General features: G+C 42.3%; 1 long non-coding RNA gene across 1 annotated transcript in view; it reads right to left on the bottom strand.

Annotated features, from left to right (window-relative positions):
- LOC132537004 (uncharacterized) overlaps positions 1–16,603 on the bottom strand; it is a 418,667-nt gene that overhangs the window by 319,200 nt on the left and 82,864 nt on the right. The window lies entirely within an intron of this gene.

The following is a 16,603-nucleotide window of genomic DNA, read 5'->3' on the forward strand; positions in this document are numbered from 1 at the left end:
CATCCTCATCAATAGGTGTTGCTACATTCAGCCTTCATATAGGAAACACCTCAAGATATCAGTATCAGAGCAACCATTTACAAGTATTTTTTCAAGATTTATTTTACTTTACTTGTTTATTGAATAAAGACAGAGAAACTGAGATCGTAGGGGGAGGTAGAGAGAAAGACACCAACAGCACTGCTTAACCGCCTGTGAAGCTTCCTTCTTTACAGGTGAGTTAACAGTTATTACATCTTAAGCTAGGTATCATTTCTTCCTTTCTTTCTCTCTTTTTCTTTTTAATTTCTTTATTGGGGAATTAATGTTTTACATTCCACATTAAATACAATAGTTTGTATTTGCATAACAATTCCCAGTTTTCCATATAGCAATCTATGTATCATTTCTTTTCTTTCTTTCTTTTTTTTTTGTTGTTATTGGATAGCGACAAAGAGAAATTGAGAGAGAAGGGGGAGATAGAGAGGAATAGAGACAGAGAGACACCTGCAGACCTGCTTTACTACCTGTGAAGTGACTCCACTGCAGGTGGGGAGCAGGGGGCTTGAACCAGGATCCTAAACGGTCCTTGCTCTTTGTGCCATATGGGCTTAGCCCACTGTGCTACCTTCTGCCTCCCTTAGGTATCAATTCTAAAGCCTCTTAAATCTAAAATGTTCTTAACCTTTTGTAGTAATTTCCTGATTCATGTTTGCTTGTCTTAAATATCTTGGTTCTGTTTTAGTTTGCCTTGTGGGAACTCCCATCTGTCTTTGGTCTTGGTAATTTTCCAGGGCTTGTAGTTGAATGCCAGCAAGGACGCTCCCAGATAAAAAAAACAAAGAAATCGCTCTGCATGTGCTTCCAGATAGGCTTTACCAGAAGATTATAGAGAAAGTCGTGTCGACAGGTAAATAAAAGAAATAATAAATAAAAATAAAAGAAATAAAATAAAAGAAAATAAATAAAAGAAAAAAAGAAAGGTGGGGGTCAGGTGGTAGTGCAGGAGGTTGAGTGCAGGTGATGCAAATCACAAGGATTGGTGCAAGGAACCTGGGTTGAGTTCCTGGCTCCCCACCTGCAGGTTGTCTCTTCATAAGTGGTGAATCAGGTTTGCAGATGTCTTATCTTTCTCTCACCCTCTATCTTCCCCTCCTCTCTCAATTTCTGTCTGTCCTATCCACAATGACATCAATAACAATAATAATAACCATAATAATTATAAAACAACAAGTGCAACAAAATGGAAAGGAAAAAAAAAGATTTATTAATGAGAAGGTGTGAGGGAAGAACCAGAGCATCACTGTGACCTATGGAATGCCAGAGATTAAACTCAGCACTTCATGCTTGAGAGTCCAATGTCTTATTCACTGCACCACCTCTCAGGACACTGCAGATAAGATTTATTTATTAGAATCACTTAACAACTGTTCGAAGAGTCATTCTGCACATGCCTTACATATGGGAGTCCCTGGGCTTGATTCCTGGCACCACTGAACAGTAACACAGACACAGCAAGCCAAGTTCAGTGGATAGTAGATCTGTGCTTAGGTCTTTATCTCAAAATTGTAAGCATTGAACTGAGAGGTAGCTTATTGGTAAATTGCATACTGCACATGCATAAGGCCCCAAGATTGATCCCCAGCATACAGAAGTTCTGAGTGGTGCTCTATCCATAAAAATAAATAAACGAAGGGGTCCAGAGCTTGCTCTCCCAATAGAGTGCACATCACATCACCATGCTTGCAGACCTGGTGTTGAGCCCTAACACAACATGGGAGCACCAGGCATGATGGCAGGTACTGTGATGTTTCTCACATGCTCTTTCTCCCACTTTTTCTATTTCATTTTTAAAGTCAAATTTCTTTTATATATATTAATATATTTATTTATAATTGGACAGAGACAGAGAAATAGGGAGGGGAGGGGAGATAGAACAGGAGAGAGACAGAGAACCACCTACAGCCTTGCTTTACCACTTGTGAAGCTTCCCCTACCCCCTGCAGCTGGGGACCAAGGTCTTGAACCTGGTTCCTTATGCACTGTAATTTGTGTGCTTAACCAGATGCACCACAGCTGGCCCCATGTATATTTTATTCATTAATTATTTCCTGGATAGAAATTGAGAGGGAAAAGAAGATGTAGAGGGGGAGACACAGAGAGACACCTGCAGCGCTGCCTCACCACTTGTGAAGCTTCTCCTCAGCTGGTTGGATCTTGGGCTTGAACCTTAGTCCTTGTGCATTGTTACATGTGCACTCCACTGCTTACACCACCTCCTGGACCCCATTTTTTCATTTTAAATTTAAAAGGAGAAAATAACTGTTGGCTACAGTAGAATTATGTAAGTATGAAACTCTGGTGTACTAAAATACATCAATATATACATCTTTTTTTAAAGGTCACTTTGTGAGGCACATGTTATATAGTGTGAGAGGACCAAGGTTCAAGCCCCTGATCCCCACTTGCAGGCGGAAGCTTCACAAGCAGTGAAACACTATCTTAATGTGTCTCACTTTCTTTTTCCACTCTATCTCCCCTTTCCATCTCTGTTTCTCTCTTACCAAGCAAAAAGAAAAAAAACTTTTAAAAAGGTTTCTTTATATTAAAAATGTTTTTTCATTATTCTTGACCAAGTAAAAATATCTCAGGACATAGAGAAAATATACTCCGCTGTGAATAAGAAATAACTTGAATGTTTAGGCTCTCTGTGTCTGTGCCAGAAGAGGGTTGCTAAGAAGTAGTGGTTTGGAAATCCAAATTCCTAGCTTCAAGTCTACCTACTGATGCTCCTCTGCAATCTGAGACCATCTCAGGCAAGGGATTAATATATCATTTGCACTCATTTACACTACTGCAGGCTAAAACAAGGGTAGGAAAGTGGAACGGCCAAAAGTAGGGAAAACTAAGATATCTAAATCAAAGTGACTTGTGACAGTTATTATAATGCTTACTGTTATGCAACCCACTTTTCCTAAAATGCTACAAGTTTTACTGCAAATAACTCAAAAACATGGCTGTTTTGGCCTTCCAACCCCAAAATTCTCTTTCAACCCCATTCAGGTTTTACTTTTGTTTTTAAAGATTTATTTATTAGTGATAAAATTAGGGGAGAGGAAGAAGGAGAACCGCAGCATCACTCTGACAAATCTGATGCCGGAGATCAATCTTGAGACCTCACACATAAGAACCCCAAAGCTTTATCCACTGCACAACCTCCCAGACAGCGGCAGCCTTTATTTTTTATAATTTAAAATATTATGATACTTTGCTTACTTAAGAGGCAAAAGATTTATACAATCTGAAGAGAACAAGAGCATACATACTTTGCTTATTTAAATGATACATACACTTTAGTAGAACTTATACATTTGAATAAAACTACATACATATGTAATTCAAAATCTAGGAAATAGAGAAAAATGAAGTGGGGGAAAAACCCTTTCCTGACCCTCGACCTTAGACTCTCTCAGTAGAAAATATTACAGTATGGTGTTTTTAAATGAATTAATTTATTTTCCCTTTTTAGTTGCCCTTGTTTAACACTGTTGTAGTTATTGATGTTGTTGTTGTTGGATAGGACAGAGAGTAATGGAGATAGCAGGGGAAGACAGAGAGGGGAGAGAAAGACAGATACCTGCAGACCTGCTTCACTGCTTGTGAAGTACCTTTGCTGCAGGTCCAGGGAGCTGGGGCTAGAACCAGGATCCTTCCGCTGGTCCTTATACTTTGCAGTATGGTTTTGGCAGAGCTATTTATTTCTGAACCCACAGGGAGTTGTAATAAATTTTTCTAATAATATGTTTTATTTTAAAACTTGAAAGTATCTTAATTTCCATAAAAATTTCATAAAAATGACCTTTAAACCAATTTTCTCTTTAGACAGTTATGATACAAATCCTGAATAGAAATAGCTTGAGGAAGAAATTTGAGTTAACACATTAGTAAACTTGCTGGAGAACAGACTGATGAGGGTAAAATATAGTTTTTTAATTATTTTAATTTCATGAATTACAGAAGGGGGTTGAGAGGCTCAGAAGCAGCACTCTAGCATATGCATGTTTGGGATTGGACTCAGGACCTAAAATTTAGAAGCTCTAATTTCTTCCATGGTGTAACCTACCCATCTTCAGAGATAGTTTTGTTTTGTCCTAAAGGTCTTATTTATTCATTAATGAGAGAGAGAGGAGCAGGGAGGATCTGCACGTTACTCTGGTATATGTGGCACTGGGGATTGAACTTGGGACCTCATGCCTGAGAATCCTGTAATTTATCCACTCTGCCTCTTCCTCCCAGACCACTGATAATTTGGCTTTGATTGGAATTGGAACTACTGAAGAAGCACTATTGGGGGCTGGGTGGTAGTGCAGCGAGCGGGTTAAGTGCACATGGCACAAAACTCAAGGATAGGGGTTGGGATCCCAGTTTGAGCTCCCGACCCGCAGGGATGTCACTTCACAAGTGGTGAAGCAGGTCTGCAGGTGTCTGTCTTTCTCTCCTACTCCTTGTCTCCCCCCCACCCTCAATTTCTCTGTCCTATCCAGCAACAATGATAAACAAAAAGAACAACAAAAGGCGTGGGAGGGGGATGGCCTCCAGGAGCAGTGGATTTGTAGTGTAGGAAGAAAAAAAAACAAAACAAAACACTCTTACTCCGTAAGTAAACCTGAGATAACAAGAGTCTTAAACAATTAAATTCCTGCCACTCTTGCTCTTTGTCAATGTATGTGCCTGACCTTCAGAAGTAGAAATCCTTAGAAAAGAATTTGCGGGTGCCTTTTCCATTGTAGTAAAGATAGTAATTATGTTAAAATGTGAATTCCTTTCTATGTCTGCACAGGTTGGAACAAGAACCCGGTCAGAAAGAATTCAGACCTACAATTTCACCCAGAATAGTGTCACTGACCACAGGGTAGGATATGAAGTCCAAAATATTAAGGTAATATTACTGAATGTGCTTACTGTATCTTTGATTTATTAAGGAATCAAATTTCCGGGCCTAGTGGTAGCACATCGGGTTAAGCACACATGGCGCAAAGCACAAGGACCAGTGTAAGGTTCCTGGTTGGAGCACCTGGATCCCCACCTGCAGGGGGTTGCTTCATAGGCGGTGAAGCAGGTCTGCAGGCGTCTATCTTTCTCTCCCTCTATCTGTCTTCCCCCTCCTTTCTCCATTTCTCTCTGTCCTATATAACAAAGCCGACATCAATTGCGACAACAATAATAACTAGAACAACAGTCAAAAACAAGGGCAAGAAAAGGGAAAATAAATAAGTATAAAAATTTAATTGGCTAGCAATAATTTAGCAGGACCATTTAGACACATTGTTTTGTTAGATTTACTTTTCTTTCTTTCTATTTGATTGAATAGGAAACAGAAATTGAGAAAGATGGAGAGAAAAAGGAAGAAAGACCTGGTTCACTGCTTGGGAAGTGTCCCTCTTGTAGGTGTAGAGCAGGGCTTTGAACCCAGAACCTTGCACATGGTTATATATGTGCATAACCTGGTGCACCACAGCCCAGTCCCCCAAATTTACTTATTTGTTAATATGAGGAAGAGAGAGAACTGGAGCATCGTTCTGTATATGCAGTGCTGGGAATTGAATTTAGGACTTCATTCTCAAGAGTCTAGCACTTATTCCACTGCACTGTATCCCAGTTTTCTTGTTCACATTGTTCTAATTATTCCTATGCCCTCAATAGTAACTGGTATTGTAGAATAGTGTTGGGTTTAAGGACCAGATGCCAGGAGCCTGAGCTCTATAATGAAGATTGGCAGGCACATGGTGTACCACTTACAAGATTGTGCCCTGTTTAAGCGCATGTCGTGCAAAGCTCAAGGACTGAGTGAAGATCCTGGTTCTAGCCCCCAGCTCCCCACCTGCAGGGGGTCACTTCACAGGCGGTGCAGCAGGTCTGCAGGTATCTATGTTTCTCTCCCTGTCTCTGTCTTCCCCTCCTCTCTCCATTTCTCTCTTTCCTAGCCAACAACAATGGCAGCACTAACAACAATGGCACCAAAAGGAAAAAATAGCCTTCAGGAGCAGTGGATTCATAGTGTAGGCACTGAACCCAGCTATAACCCTGGAGACAAAAAAAAAAAAAAAAAAGAGTCTGCCCTGTATGTGTTCTGCACTGGCAGCTCTTTTCGTTATATATTGGCTGTGTATACATGTAGCTATGTCAAGTATAAACATCTTAAGTGCATACACAGTAGAATGGTCTCTCTCCTCGTCTTTAACTGTTCTATATCAGACTTGTTATCTCCATTTTAGTGACTATATCAGATTCTCTGTTTACTTTTCAAATTCTGACCTTATGCCAAGGATGTAGGCATAATTCAGGGGTATCAAATAAGACAGGCTTATTTTTAACCTAAAGGGCCCTGTTGACCACTGTCTGAGTTTACCCTGATGTGTCCAAAACACTGTGAAAGCTGGAAACAGAACTACAAAGATGACAAAGAATTTGTATCATAACTAGTTTTAATACATAGCTGCCAGTAAGAGAGAAATGGGTCACATAAGTGATGAGACATTATAGTTTCAGGGTCCCCAACAAGCTGGCTCTTCCTAGAGACAGCTGCATTCTTATGAAGAATATTGTTTGCATTATCTCCTGTTGCCCACCGGCTGGAGGTCCCCACCTGTGTATGGTGACAGTGGCTCCTATGCTGAGTGCCCAGAGCCTGTCCTGCATGAGCTTCTCTGTAGGTGCATTGTTCTCTCATTTGAGCAGGGCCTTTAGGACCTGGGAGGAGGCCTTCCCCACCCCAGGGTGTGTCCAGTATCCTGGCAACCCCGGGATCAGATGCACTATCAGGCCTGACAATCCATACCTGTACTGGGGACTCCAATGCACAGGGACTATTGGGAGGGGGTGAAAGGGACTCTGAGCATAGCCTGGGCTGAAGTGGCCTTGACTCAGCTAGAATGTGGCTCTAACCTCACTCCACCCTGACTTACTTCCCACATACTGACTGGATGTTGATGGTCAGAGCTAAATTTTTTTTTGTAATTCTCCAGCTTCCTATTCCCCCATGCTTACATGTTATGCTTCTAATATGCCTACTAAAGAAAAAAAATGATTTGATAAGATTTTGCATCAGAGGAAGGGCAAAAAGCTGTCTTAGTGCACTTCATTGCTTTTTTATGACAAAGCTTCAAGCCCAGACCCTCCACTATGAAAAAAGCTTTGGCTCTCTCTCTCTCTCTCTCTCCCTGTCTATTTGTCTGTTTGCCCCTCTGTTTTTTTGTCTCTATCTTAAGAAGAAAGATTTTGCACCAAGAATGAAAATTGCATAAAATACATTTTAGCAGGATGAGTCTTACTTTATGAACACCTAGTTTACAGTTGTTTTATTGTTGTTGTTGTTGTCAATAATATAATAATTTGTACATCTGGGGAACAATATAGTTGCTGGGTCTTTCTGTTTGTTTTGTCATCACAGTGTAATTTGTTTTAGGTGAAATGATTTATTAAAATAATGAAAGTAGAAAACAGGCATTGCACAATGTAAAGGCATCAATACCCCTGTCCCAAACTCACCTGTTCCCAGTGTCTTTTTCATCCCATTTTCCATGTTTTCAGCTACATGTTCTCAGGAAAAAAAACAAGCCTCAGACCTGCACCTCTGCACCTCTAACCACGCTTGATGGTGTTAGCCAGAGAGGTGAAGTCTCCTATCTATTTTTTTTTTCACAAAGAAGTGCTGTCTTGAAAAAAAATGTTTTGAGAGAGAGGCTGGGTGGTGGCTCACCTAGTTGAGAGCACATGTTACAGTGCTAAAGGACACAGGTTCAAGCCCCTGGTCCCCACCTGCAGGGGGAAAGCTTCATGAGTGGTGCAGCTGTGCAGAAGGTGTCTCCCTCCCTATCACCCCCTTCTCTCTCAATTTTGGCTGTCTCTATCCCATCAATAAATATATAAAGATAATAAAATATTTTAAATACGTATATTGAATGGGCTGGCAGTGTACCTGGTTAAGCACACATAGTACTGAGAACAAGGACCAATACAAGGTTCAAGTTTCAAACCCCACTCCCTACCTTCAGGAGGGTCACTTCACAAAAGTCTAAGTAGGTCTGCTAGTGTGTCCATCATTCTCCATCCCTCTCACCTCTTAATTTCTGTATTATCCAATAAAATGAAAAAATAGGCCACCAGGAAAAGTGGATTCTTATTGAGCCCCAGCAATAAATAATCCTGGAGGCAAAAAAAAAGGAAAAGGAAAAATCTGTTGATTGATTTATTCATTTACTTCACTAATCATATCTTTCTCTCCCCCCTCTGTATTCCCCTCCTCTCAATTTCTCTCTGTCCTGTCCAACAACAATGACAGAAATAAAAATCAATAATAACTACAACAAAGATACACAACAAGGGCAACAAAAGGAAAAAGTACCCTCCAGGAGCAGTGGATTTGTAGCATAGGCACTGAGCCGAAGCAATTACCCTGACAGGGGGAATTAAGTAAAAATGAAAAAAGAGAGAGAGGGACTTCTAAACCTACTTCACCACTCATTAAACATCCTTCCTGCTGGTGGGAAGCAGGGACTCAAACCCAGGTCCCTGTGTATGATAAGAGCAGTCTCAGCTGTGTGCATCACCAGCCATGCCCCATTCTAATATGGTTACCTAGTTGTCTGTGTTTAGGTTGCTTCCATATTTTGATTTACCAACTATATAGCTATATAAACATAGCTGTGCATATGTCTTGGCATACAATTAAATATTAGAAATTAAAGTACAGATATATGTTTTTAACAGGCTATTATTATTGGAAAGGGCAGAGAGAAATGTAGAATGGAGGGGGAGGTGGAGAAGGCACCAGCAGCCATGCTTCACCAATCTTGAAGCTTTCTCCACCTCAGTTGGAGATCAGAGGCCTCAACCTGGGTCACTGTGCACTGGAACATGTGGGCTCAACCAGATGTGTCACTGCCTGGACCCTAAAATATATATATATATATTTATAATTTTTAAAAGTTTTTTATTAATATTTATTCATTCCCTTTTGTTGCCCTTGTGGTTTTATTGCTGTAGTTTTTACTGTTGTAGTCCTTGTTGGAAAGAACAGAGAGAAATGGAGAGAGGAGGGGAAGACAGAGGGGGGAGAGAAAGATAGACACCTGCAGACCTGCTTCGCAGCCTGTGAAGCAAACCCCCTGCAGGTGGGGAGCCTGGGGCTCGAACCGGGATCCTGATGCCTGTCCATGTGCGTTGCGTCATGTGCACTTAACCCGATGCGCTAACACCCGACTCTTAATTTTTTATATTTTTAATGAGAGAGATGCAAAAAGAGAAAGATCAGAGCACTGCTCAGCTCCGGGTTATGATGGAACTGAAAATTGGTCCTGGAACTTCAGAGCCTCAGGCATGGAAGCCTTTGACATACAAAACCATTATGCTGGCTTCCCCAGCAGGGACAGTGGAAGATAAGGAAGTTAGATGAGTGACATGCCTGGAGACCATCTGAGTATTCAAGACTATGGGAAGTTCTTAAAAATTGAGAAAAGTGGGCAGTTTGTGTGTCACCCAGTAGAGCACTTAAGTTGCCATGTTGGTGACCGGGTTCCAGCTCCAGTCCCCACTCGCTAGGTGGGGATGGGGGAAAGTTTTAGAAATAGTAGAACAGTTCCGCATCTCGGTTCTTCATCTTTGTCTCTACATACATTCAAAATGAATAAATAAAATAAAGACAGCTGATGATGATCTTAGAGTCCTGTAGCCAATAATAAAAATAACATAAATGATATATTTATTATATATGAATAAAATAAATCAAATTAAATGAAGACAGCTGATAATGATGATAGAGTCCTATAGCTAATGAGCAGAAGCCATAGCATTAGCAACAACAATGAAACATCAAGAATAAAATGACACATGGGCCTTTAGAGTTTTTCAAATATTATGAATAGGGTACAGAAAAAGTACAGGTAGTCAATAAATACATAAAAATATTACACTTGTTATTAGGGAGGTGCAAAAGAAACTATAATGTTGATTGTATTTATAATTAGCTTTAAAAAAGTGGGTCACTATTGAAAAATATAAAAAAAACTCCCGTGCTCAGTGAGTTGGAACTGACTGAAATAATTGTTTCCATCTTTTCTTTAAAAAAGATTTTTATGGTGCATTTAAAAATTTTTATTTATATATTTATTTCCCTTTTGTTGCTCTTACTGCTTTTATTGTTGTAATTATTGTTGTCATCATTATTAGATAGCATAGAGAGAAAAGGAGAGATGAGGGGAAGACAGAGAGGGGGAGAGAAAGATAGACACCTGAAGACTTGCTTCACCACCTGTGAAATGACTCCCCTGCAGGTGGGTAGCTGGGGTCTAGAAACGGGATCCTTACGTCAGTCCTTGCATTTCATGCCACATGCCCATTACCCGTTGCGCTACTGCCCAACTCGTTGTATCTATCTTTTTTATTGCCTTTCAGAGAGTGAAAACTTTTTAAAATTTATTTATTCCCGTTATTGCCCTTGTTTAGTTGTTTTAGTTATTATTGTTGTTGATCTTGTCAGATAGGATAGAGAAAAATGGAGAGACAAGGGGAAGACAGAGACGGGAAGGGAAAGATAGACACCTGCAGACCTGCTTCACCACTTGTGAATCGACTCCCCTGCAGGTAGGGAGCTGGCAGCTCTAACCGGGATCCTTACCCCAGTCCTCCTGCTTTGTGCCACCTGTGCTTTACCAGCTGTGCTACTGCCCAACTCCTGATCTTAAACTTTTATAATTTTCAGGTGTAGTAGTAGTGTACACAGGTTTTCATTTTTTTAATTTTGACAAAAGCATACTCTGATATTTTAGAAAGTTTGTGCTTTTAATTTTGGAAAATGTGAACTTGCTTGTTTAAAAATGTCACTTCTCTTTGAAAGGACATTGGGTGTTATATTTTTCTTTTTTAAATTTTTTTAATTTTTAATTTTATTTTATATTTATTTATTCATTCCCTTTTGTTGCCCTTGTTGTTTTATTGTTGTAGTTATTGATGTCATAGTTGTTGGATAGGACAGAGAGAAATGGAGAGAGGAGGGGAAGACAGAGAGGGGGAGAGAAAGATAGACACCTGCAGACCTGCTTCACCGCCTGTGAAGCGACTCCCCTGCAGGTGGGGAGCCAGGGCTCGAACTGGGATTCTTATGCCAGTCCTTGTGCTTTGTGCCACCTGCACTTAACCCGCTGAGCTACAGCCCGAATCCCGGGTGTTATATTTTCTAAAGTTCTTAGTGTAGTTCTAAGTTTTCCAAAAAAGAGAAAGGGCAGTCAGGTTGAACAGTGACCTTCATTTCCCCAGGAAGCCAGTTTTGACCTGTGACCTTCTGACCTGCATGTGGTGCAAAGAGGCCAGTGTCAGCATAATGAGTGGTTATTCCATGACCATTTGTTCCCACACTTGGCTACTGTCTGGGAAGTGCTGGGCTAAGGAGTAAAAGGCTAGTAGCTGAGGGCCTATGGCAGTAGAGGTGTCACCTTGAACTTTGCAGTGAAATGTGCTGATCACAGTAACAGCCATCCAGAAGTCTGAAGCGCGCCATCTTTAGTCTCTGCTACTGTCTCCTCCTGGGCTGACTGCAGACTCAGCCATGTCCTTGCTCTGGCCCATGGAACATGGACAAATGGGAAGCAGGCAGAGACCTCAGTGGCTGTCTGGCTGTGGTATGGGAGCCCTTCTCCCAGCACTGAAGAATCTAGGTGCCACCCTGTGGAAGCTTGGGGAACAGGCAACACACAGAAAATAGATCCAGTTGATCTGTTAGCTGTCTGCAAACACAATGGGACCTCAGCTAATGCAGAGCTGCCCAGAGGAGTCCACCAAGGTTTCGTATGAGCCCTGTGCAAAGAGAGTGGTTGTATAAGGCACAGAGTCAGGAAGTGATATTTATTATGGCAGTACAAATAAGAAGAAAATACAGCAAAAGACTCTAGAACTACATACATACTGTGAAAGGAATAAGAGAGAGATTTCTGTGAAAAGACCTTCAAAGCAGGATGTAAGAAGGGATCAAGGAAGATGTCTCAAATGAAATGAGCTGGATGTAGAAAGTTGACATTTTTTTTACTGTGACCACACTAGATAAAAAAATTTAAAAGAACTGCGTTAGTCAGAGGGCTTCATGTCTTCCACCAGGAAGTTTTCACATAGATGGCTGGACTGAGAACTAACTCAAAATCCTGTAAAGGATTAAGAGAATAATTGTTCTCTATTGGATATTATAAAGTAACAGGGAAAAGAAAGGGTCAGTTCTAGAAAGGGGAAGCTGTCTGTTGGCATTCCAGCAGACACCCAGGTGGCCTCACTGACTGCAGATTTGCCAGGGGAGCCCCCAGTAAGGTGCTGAGAGGAGCCCTAGCCCTTCAGCTGAGCAGAGTGTTGCTAGGGGGCTCTCTGGATCCTGCTCAGAGAGGTGTGAGTTGGTCCATCACTGCTCCTTTTTGTAGGTTTCACTCTCCTGGCTTGGAATTAGGAGGTTGTCTTCTTGTCATGCCTGAAATGAAAAACAGAGAGCTGTCTTAGTCAAAACATATTCTCATATACTAACTTCCTCTTGATTCCTGAAGAAATAAGTTAAAGGGAGTATGTCTCCTTGGAGATAAATACATGAAAGGGCTAAGTGGTGCCCACCTTGTGAGCACACATGCCACAGTGAGCAAGGACCTGGGTTCTTGCCCCTATCCCCACCTGCAGGGGGGGAAGCTTCAGAAGCTGGAAAGCAACGCTGTAGGTGTCTCTCCTTCTCTCCCCATATGTCTCTCCCTCCCACCTTAATTACTGTCTCTAGCCATTAGGTAAATTGAATTAACATCAAAAGTTAAATATATTAAAACCTAGTCAGCATGTAGTAGAAACCTTTCCTCTCTATACAGCAAAATTCTGCAGCCTCCTCTCAGACTGTGCTGCCACCAAGAGAATGAGTAAAGTCCTGCCATTGTTGGGATGTGATTCTCTTGCCCTGTTTTAATCAGCCAGAACACCTTGTGTCTCACACAGACTGGTTGCTCAAATTAATCTCACATGGCCTAGGCTCATCCAGACTCATGGTGTAGATGAGGTGTGTCCAGGAACCTGGTCACCTTTGTACCACTGGCATCAGTCAGGAAGGAGGCACGTACCTCTAGCAGGAACAGGGGACCAGGATGGAGGGCCTCACTCCTCCGTGTCTTCCTTGTTACTCTCTGTGTGGTTGCTGGTGCACAGCACGGCCATGATGCAGGAGAACTGAGTGCTGGTGGCCTTCTCCTTCTGGTGGAGCAGAGTGGCACAGTCCATGATTTCCTCAACTGCCAGGTTCACAGGGATGATGGGGTGGTTCAGGGCATAGTTGTAGAGTGACAGCTTATGGGTGGCCCTGTCCCCACAACCCATCAGGTATTTAATTCTGAGCTCAGAGGCAGTGAGGTCCAGCAAAGGTGGCCATGAGGGGCCCCCGTGCAGACGATTGAACACGGAGCTCTGCCTGATGCTTTCCACATCATGGAGGTTGCTGACAGTGTCATCCCTCTGGTCCACAGCCACCAAGATGCTCTTGTGGTGGCCTCTGTCTACAGAGCTGCCCAAGGTAAAAGTAGAGTCACCCCCAGTCTGGAGACCTGTGAACATAGCAGTGGGATTAGCAGTGCACAAAGGAGGGACCATAGGGAGCAGAGCACATGCAGTGAGAGGATGAAGGACATGGAGAACCAAGGGGTCGAACTTCCATTTCTAACTGAAATCTTTGTAAAGGGACAGTCGGAGAAAACAAACCCAGTTATAAGTGTAGGAGATGATTCCTGCATATCAGCAGGAAAATCTTTGAGGATTTGAGAAAGGAGACCTGGACTCCCTACTTTTGATTGAATTTGAAGGTGTATATAACTGGCCATGGCTTTTTATTGGAGAACTTAAGAGGTTTCTAGAAACTTGGAAGTAGAAGTTATCATGCTGGGTCACTATTAGTTCTGGTGTATATTCTGATCCCATTTCTCCAGTGAGGCTGGTTTTCAGTGTCATGAGCTTGTTTTCAGGAGGGGACAAATGGTTACAGAGGTGGCACTGGCAGCAAAGTGTTCAATTTCCCTCTCCTCTGCTGGCCCTGTCCTGGGGTCTGGGCTTGAGGAGGAACTAACCTGGGGTGTCCTCAAATAGCTGCTCCAAAAGGACGGACTCCTGGTGGCTGGAAGCCAAGCCAGAGATTTCCTGTTCCTGAGACTGGTCCTGAGTCACCGGCAGTGGAGCCATTCCATTTTCATGGTGATATTCACCTTAGTACGGAGAGAAATCCAAGCATAGGTTCAGGCTGAAGTGGTCAGGATGAGCCCATCATGACCATGGGATGTAGCCAGAGCATGGCAATGGAGCTATGTCTTCCTTGGAGATGTGCATGGTTTTCTGTGGGGCTACTGGGTCCCTGACAATCCTGCCCCCACCCCCTCCTTTGGATTGATTTTTAATGTCATGAGCTTGTTTCAGAAGGAGATATGACCTGGCACCTAGCATATACAGGCACCCAGCAAGTCTCCATATGCAAGGCTGCGGGAATCATCTCCTTCTAGTGGAAGCCCCTCAGTGGCTGGCATTTGGCCCACTTCATGTTCATGCAGATGTTTGCCACCTACATGTAGAGAAATCTGAATCTAGGTCCAGGCTGACCATAAAGAGACTCACCTCACTGTAGAAGATGACACATGGGCCTTCTCCTGGACCTTCTGTGCAAAGAAGGCTGTGTCTCTGTGTCTCTGTGTCCATGAATTTGACAGGAGACCCTGCCCTAGCATGTGCCCAAGAAAAGAGTTGACAAAGTAAAGAGGAAGATGCTCTTATACATTCCTGTGCCTGGAATGCAATGAATTCCCCATGAGAAAGAGCTCTACAGAGCAACCCTGTCTGCCACAGAGAAGTAGAGAAGGACTATCATCAGAGTCTGTTACAGAGCAGTGAGTTGGTCAGTGTCTGTTGAATGCATGGAGGCCTATTGCCTGCACTTTTCCCTGTGAGAAGGTATTGAAGCTAAGCTGGAAACCATTTTCCCTGAGCCTTTGCAGTTAATGTCTCACTCCAGTCAGCCTCTTCTTAGATTGCCCTGACACTCACCTGCAGGTGGCTCTGTGGTTTCTCCCATCTTGGAACTCACAGACCCCTGATCAGGTTCCTCAGACTCCTAGGAGAGAAAGAAGTCAGGGTCACAATAAGCCTTTGGAGTGAGCAGTGGAAGAACACATTTCCCAGCAGCTCTGTTCCCCCACAGAGAGAGAGAGCGGGGGGGAGCACCCTTTGTCCAGTATCAAAGCTACTTGACCCCTTGGGGGTGACTGTGGTTTAGAATCACCACTGTAGATTTTAGTGAATCCTTGGATTTTCAGTGCATGTTTAGAAGTGTGTTGACAAGGGTATTTGACTTTTTCCCTGCTTTCTCTCTAGTCTCAGGATACATACATAGGTAACTCCTGGTTGAGTAATTTCTTATTTAAAATGTCAACTATCTGATCAAATGCATTTAAAAAAATATACCCCCCCCACTAGAGGAGAAGCATTGTCTGATGTATGAAGAAGCAGGAAAATGGCATCAATGCTACAGAGTGAAGGCCAACCCTGACATGATGCAGATGTTCAAAGTATGCAGAAGAAGAAAAATAAAAGAGAGGGCTAGGCGGTGTTGCAGCTGGTTAGGCACACACCTTACCAAGTGCAAGAATCCAGGATTCGGTGCCACTACCCTGCCAGAAAGCCTTATTATTGACATACTAAGCTGTTAATGAAGATGAGAAATTTAGGAGGAATTGGTTTGTGATAGGTCATTAAAAATGATCCCATTCTAATGCAGTAAAGAATTGTAAACAGAGCACACAGTGTCCAAGGGACATGCAGACATCATCCATGGGTCTAATAAGTGGTATCTTATGATAATAGCATAGTGGGATCTCCTAGCATAATGCTTATGCAAAGAAACTGTCATGCCCAAGGCTCCAAAATCCCAGGTACAACCCCCAGGACCACCCGAAGCCAGAGTGGAGCAAAGCAGTGCTCTGGAAAAAGAAAGAAAGCAAGCAAGCAAGCAAGAAAGAAAGAAAGAAAGAAACCTTCCTTAGGGCCAGGTAAGGCAGTACACCTAGTTAAGTGCACACATTACCATGGACAAGGACTCATGTTCTAGCCCTGGCCCCACCTGTAGGGGGATATCTTCATGAGTAGTTAAGCAGTGCTGTAGGTGACTCTGTCTCTTTCCTTCTCTACTTCCCATGTCAAATTCTTTCTGTATCTATCCATCGTTAAAATAGTAAAACAATCAAAAAAACTCCAAGGGAAGGAGATGTAGTCCTGTCTCTGAAAATGGGGAAAGATTTCAGATGTGAAAGAAAAGATATCCAAGGTCACATGACTGAAAGATTCTAACATAATGAAAGAAGTACATTTACAAATTAGAGAAGATACTCATAATTACTTCGTTCAAGTTCACATGACTTTATATTCCATAAATGTGTGAAACCACCTAGTAGCTCTCACCTTCTCAATTCATTAAGCATAATCAGCTCCAGTCCCTCCCCCCAAATGGATGTGCCAATATATCTCAAAGTTTGTGAGAACTATGGAGTTATCTCTTATGGGAGACACAGTGCTTTGGAGTGGGGTG

The sequence above is a fragment of the Erinaceus europaeus genome, chromosome 2, assembly GCF_950295315.1.
Source record: "Erinaceus europaeus chromosome 2, mEriEur2.1, whole genome shotgun sequence".
NCBI classification, from domain to species: domain Eukaryota; kingdom Metazoa; phylum Chordata; class Mammalia; order Eulipotyphla; family Erinaceidae; genus Erinaceus; species Erinaceus europaeus.